The sequence below is a fragment of the Artibeus jamaicensis genome, unplaced genomic scaffold, assembly GCF_021234435.1.
Source record: "Artibeus jamaicensis isolate MK-2021 breed Jamaican fruit bat unplaced genomic scaffold, CSHL_Jam_final scaffold_1964, whole genome shotgun sequence".
Lineage (NCBI taxonomy): Eukaryota > Metazoa > Chordata > Mammalia > Chiroptera > Phyllostomidae > Artibeus > Artibeus jamaicensis.
The window spans coordinates 47,367,361-47,373,439 of record NW_026522030.1 but is presented as its reverse complement, the minus strand read 5'-3'; the positions used below and the strand labels follow the sequence as shown (position 1 = coordinate 47,373,439).

The 6,079-nt window shown below is 34.0% G+C and overlaps 1 pseudogene; it reads left to right on the top strand.

Annotated features, from left to right (window-relative positions):
• Positions 1 to 1,289: 1,289 nt before the first annotated feature.
• LOC119049391 (60S ribosomal protein L34-like) lies at positions 1,290 to 1,626 on the top strand (annotated as a pseudogene).
• Positions 1,627 to 6,079: the final 4,453 nt, after the last annotated feature.

Below are 6,079 nucleotides of genomic sequence, written 5' to 3'. Positions count from 1 at the left end.
TATTTACAAAAATTTAAAAAGGCAATGAAATTACACTCACTGACTGTAATGACCACAGCTTTTTAAAAAAAATTGTAATACTAATGCATTGCTGGTAGGAATATAAAATGTTTTACTCACTATGGAAAATGGTTTGGTGTTCTTCAAACAGTTAAACATAGAATTATCATATGATCTAGAAATTCTACTCCTAAATATGTGCTGCAAAGGATTAAAAACATGTTTTCCCACAAAAACAATTTTACACAAATTTCAGCAGTATTATTCATAATGGCCAAGAAGTTAAACAGCAGAAAACCCTCTGCTAATAATTGGATAACCAAAATGCGCTTTATTCAGTCATAAAATAGAATACCATTTTGTATGGAAACATGCTAAGTACAATAAGCTAGACACAAATCTCCACAAACGTTGTGACTCCCCTTCGTGTGAAATGTCCAGAAGAGGCAAATCCACAGAAACAGTGTCTACACCTCTAAGGTTGCCAGGAGAAGAGTTGATAATGGAGATTAAGATTGATTGCCAATAATAATTTCAGGTATTAGTAATGTTCTAGAAATAGTGGTGATGTTTACACAAAATTGTGAACATACTATTAACCACTAAATTTTACAATTTAAAATGGTGAATTTTATATTATGTGAATTATATCCCAAACACTTAATGAAGGAAGAGATAGAAGGGCCTGCTCTACCAAATACCACAGTATTTCAGGAAGTTACTGTCAACATAGGAAACCCTCAAACCTGTAGAAAATGTTTGTGAGTTTATTCGAGTCAAACTGATGACAATGCCAGGACAAAGATTCTCAGTGGATTGAGAAATGCTCCGAAGAATGGCAGTTTAGCACCTTATTTTATGCAGTAAGATCAAAAGAGGAGGAATTGAGGGATTACAAGAAGTCCATTGATTACAGATCAGGGAGTCAGGAGAAAGCAAACTGGGGGGAAAGGAGGATACCTCTGCGATTTGATAAAATGTAAAATGATAAGTACTTTCACACAGGTGGGTACAGAATACTTAATAGTCAATAATTAACTCAATAATAATAATGAGGGGATTTGTGGTTTTTCCCTGGTCCAGTGCCTATGCTTTGAGGGGTCTGGAAAATGGAAATTTGACATTCCAAAGGTATGTTATCTTAGATGCAAAAAGGTAACAGTGAGGCTCAGTTAAGGTAAACACTGCCCTTTGTTGGGGGAAATATTAGCCTAGGACACAACTACCCAGCGTGGGCTGCTTTAAGAAAGTTTTAGCTCTTCCGGGAACGACATCATTAGGTATTCACAATGGTCCAGCGTTTGACATACCATAGGAGGCTGTCCTACAACACAGCCTCCAAAAAACGAGGCTGTTCACAATCCCTGGCAATAGGATTGTTTACCTTTATACCAAAAAGGTTGGGAAAGCACCAAAATCTGCATGTGGAGTGTGCCCAGGCCGACTCCGTGGAGTTCGTGCTGCGAGACCTAAAGTTCTGATGAGGTTGTCTAAAATGAAAAAACATGTCAGCGGAGCCTACGGTGGACCCGTGTGTGCTCAATGTGTCCGTGACAGGATCAAGCGTGCCTTCCTTATTGAGGAGCAGAAAATTGTTGTGAAAGTATTGAAGGCATGAGCACAGAGTCAGAAAGCTAAATTTAAAAAAAAATGAAGCCTTTTTGAGCAATAAAAATAATTAAAAGGCTAAAAAAAGTTTTAATTTCAGACTGGCTTGTATAGTGCTGCAGGTCTCTTGAATTAGTAAGGCTGCCACAAACACCTCTCCTGAGCTGGTCAGGTTTTGCAGGTGGCCCCTTTTCTTCCACATTACTTAAAGTAAGACAGTGTGATACAGACAAGTAGTGAAATGGAATACATTGACATCTACCAACAGATAGCATCTATGGGCATTCATTTTATGAAAAAAAGCATTGTAGAGCAGGGGGGATGCTGAGATATTTTCAATAAATTGTTGGGTTAATTTGGATAATAATGAAATTATATACCAACTCACACTAATCAAAACAAATTTCAGGTAGATTTTTGGATTCTATATAAGAGGCAAACACATCATAGCAAAGCTTTTAGAAGAAAATAAAGAAGGATATCTGTGATCATTTTGTATAACAAACTGGGCACAAAAATAAAAAAGATAGCTAAATTTGACTGTAGTGAGATTAAAAATCAATGTGCAGCTAAAGGCACAGTGAGTAAAAGTTCAAGCTCTGGAGTGGGAAATATATTTTCACCACAGGCAACAAAGAACTCATATATAGGATACATAAACCATTTCCACAAATCAATGAGAAGACAACCCACAGAACATGGACAGAAAATCAAAAAGTATATTCTTAAATGAATATATATAAATGATTAATATATGAGGTGCAATAAAACTCATTAATAATCAAGGAAATATAAATGAAATATAATTACATTGTACTACACACTAAATGACTAAAATTAAGCAGAATAAAAATACTTTCTGGTGAATTTATGCAGCAATAAGCAACCCTATTAAAGTAAAACATATGCGCATTTTTGATGTAGCAATTTAGTCCCAGAAAATATCTAACAGAAATACATATACATGTATGAAATGATGCTCATAGTAGAATTATTCATAATTACTGAAAATAGAAATGATCCATACATCTACGAATAGAGTATTGAATGTGTAAATTGTATAATGTTCATCCAGTGGAATACTACAGAGCAATGAAAAGTAACTATCATTATAAGCAACAAGACAGATGAATCTTATAAACATGATGTGAACAAAAAGAAACTAGGAAACTAGACATAAAAGAAAAGTGTATAAATCCAATTATATAAGTTCAGAAATAAGACAAAATAAAGTTATAGGATGATTAAGAAGTCTGAGGACATAGACAAACATATTCAATGCCATTACATATGTTCAAAAGCCTATCCCTCTCTGGTGATGCCTAGTCAATAAGCCATGCTGAAGTATAATAAATGTGTGGTATTCGTGCTGCACTTAGATCCCTGCATCTGCATCTGTGTTGCCTCCTATGCTTTGTGGTTTCATTTGGACTTGTGTTTTAGCATACTGCACAAGAAGTAATCAAGTGGCTTCAAACTTTGCATGCATGTATATGCTGGTATCTGTGCTCCATGTGTATATGATATGTATATCTTTGTGTGTATGTGTATATACATATATATGCTTGTATATGCTGTGTATATATATATATGGACAAACTATGAGCATCTATGTGTTCATTGTGTTCTGGTTCTTGATGTAAATGATAATTGCACAAACATTCACTTTTGACAGTTTAAGTTAAGTACATTTGTACTTCTACAAGTTTCTTGTGTGGTTTATAACTCATAACAGAAAAATAACCCAAATTATTAAAAAAAATAAAATATAACAGACATTCTCTGTGGCTCTCATGAACAGAACTAAGATCCAGGGACAGAGGCTTCCAAGAGACAAACCATCCACATACACCTTTAAAGACTGGCCAGGAAATTCAAAGAGCTGTATCATAATACAGCAAAATCCACTCTTCTCAAGTGAACTGCTAATATTCTCAAATAATTCAAGGCCCTAGAGAAAGAATTTTAAGATTCATTCTGGACAGTTTTTACCAATTAGTGGTCTGGTGTTACGCATATAATTTTGGTCAGGAACCTGATTTAAGTGTTCAGAGAAAAAGATGCAGACACATGTTTATATACATAGTCACACACACAGGGTCAGCTCCCCTTCACATTTACTGTATTCTCCATTCTCTTTCAAGGAATGGTAGGTATTTTAATATCTAAACATTATGTAGTTTCCAACCTGATTCCCAAGACAAAAAGAAAAGATGATCGTCGTAAGTTTAAAAAATATCCTGTATTTTATGAAAATAAATGTTAGAAGTTCAATATTTCCACCCAAACACACAGGCAGGAAGGCATATTTGCAAAAGTCCTCATGATGTTTGCTAGTGCAGTCACACAAGACAACATTTATAAAACCTTTGCTTCCTGTGGCAGGTGCTGGGTCTTGCAGAATGTGTACTGTTCAGATATTGCCTTTCTTTTGAATTTCAAGTACTTTTTAAAAATAGGGACTGCATTTTAATGTAATTTTTGAAAATTAAAACTTTTTGCCATTATAATATCTTCCATGACTTTACTTTTCGAAAATGAACCAGTGTGGCGATTGCTGAGGAGAAGGGGACGGTATAAAGGAGCTAAAGGGAAAAAAAATGAATCAAAGCAAAAACTAATTACTATCTGATAGCCAGTAAAGGCAGAAAAAATTGTGAAAAGTTTTTTTAAAATATAGCTTTGGTTTGCCTCATCCATAAGAAAATTAAATATATGTAATTAAAATTAGAGGACTTCAAGTACATTTAATAATAACAGTCTCCCTTCTTTTGAGTCTCCCTTCTTTAAATATCTCTTACATATTTAATATGAATAATTGTATGATTTCTTAATAACTAGAAACATATTTCTAGGATGTAGCCTATATTTCCTTTCTTTGTTTTAATGATACAATATGAGATTAAATAATCACTTCAATTTAGGTTAAAAAATTACCTAAAAATGATATCCTAAAGCATTTTATCAGTCTGGAATACTTATAAATATGATAATGTTATCAAATTTAAATTTTTCTGTGTATATATATTTAAAACAGGAAACTACAACAACTTTTTTTCTCTGTCTTCCTTATTTTTGTATTTTATTAGGCTTGGACTCCTGGATCATCTGGTGACTTCAAAGATCTGGTAAGATACATTCCTCTATAGTATTGTCAGTATTTGTGTTTCCTTTGCCATGAATCTTTGGAGGATAGTTTTCTGTCTATTTCAGGCTAATCCTTTCTCTTAATTATCCCCTCATTTCCATGCCTTGAGGCTGAACCGTAAGACCAACTGAAGGTCAATTTCATCTTAACCCATGTGGGATGATCTGGTAAATTCAGATACTTGAAGATTCAACTTCACGGGTCAGGAGAATATTCCAAAGAAGGGTAGTGTGTGTTTATTCAGGAAATAAAATTCACTGAAAAGGCCTGAGATAAGAAAGATTATGCAGGTAAGATGCAGACAGTATAAATTTGAGAAATTTCCTTTTAAAAAATATCAAATGCAACAACAAGATAAAAACCAGAGAAGAGTTAACTATGATAACTAAATTTTTAAAGGAGTTTTCTATTGTTACATTGTTGGTATTAGAGTTTACATATTATAGAACTAGAAACACACTGAAATTTTCCACATGAAAACTTAAAATTCTGAGGTATTTCTCTTGTACGTATATTTGGGCATGGGGAAAATATAGTGTTTAATTAAATTAAAAAATATATACTAGTTGAAATAGAAGTTTTCCTATTAAGCTGTATTTTTCCAAACAACAGATTTTGTATTCATTTTAGACCCTACCTAGTTCCCCCTTTCTCTTCAAATATTCTTGGAAAGTTGTTCACATTCAAATTGGAATCCTATTATGTTCTGAACCTATGTGTGATTATGGAACATGATTTGTCGTATTTTATCTTATTGAATTTTCTAAAGTACCTTCTAGCATGGATTCTTATTTTTGTGTAATCTGGGAGTCACAAAAACTAAACTTCCTTCCTCCCTAGATCCCTAGAATACCCATCTAAGAGTAACATGAAATTTCACTTGATATATTGCAAGATTATGGTCCTCCACACTATTCTTTACTAACCACTGGTTATGGCTGTGTTAGAGTGGGAGGTCTATGAGAGTTCAGTGTGTCAGTACTGCACATTGCCTCACACTCCAGTGCTCCTCTAACTGGAGAAACAGGGTTTCTCAGTTAATACCTTCTGGTCATCTTCTCATAACTTTTCTCTGCTACTTCAGTCCCGTCCTTGAGTACATACCAAGAAAACTCAAAGCTGGTCATTTTGGTCAGTTCTTCTCACTGCACCCACTGTCACTGTGTCTACTTTGGTGAACAGTCATTTTCTATTCATTCTTAAGGCCAAGTCAATTCCCATTTTCTCCTGGAAGTCTTCATTGTTTAAAATTGTATAGTTTGATTTCCCTTCTCTGTAAATTCTGTATTCTCAGGATGATGAAGCACTTTACTTTATGCTCAC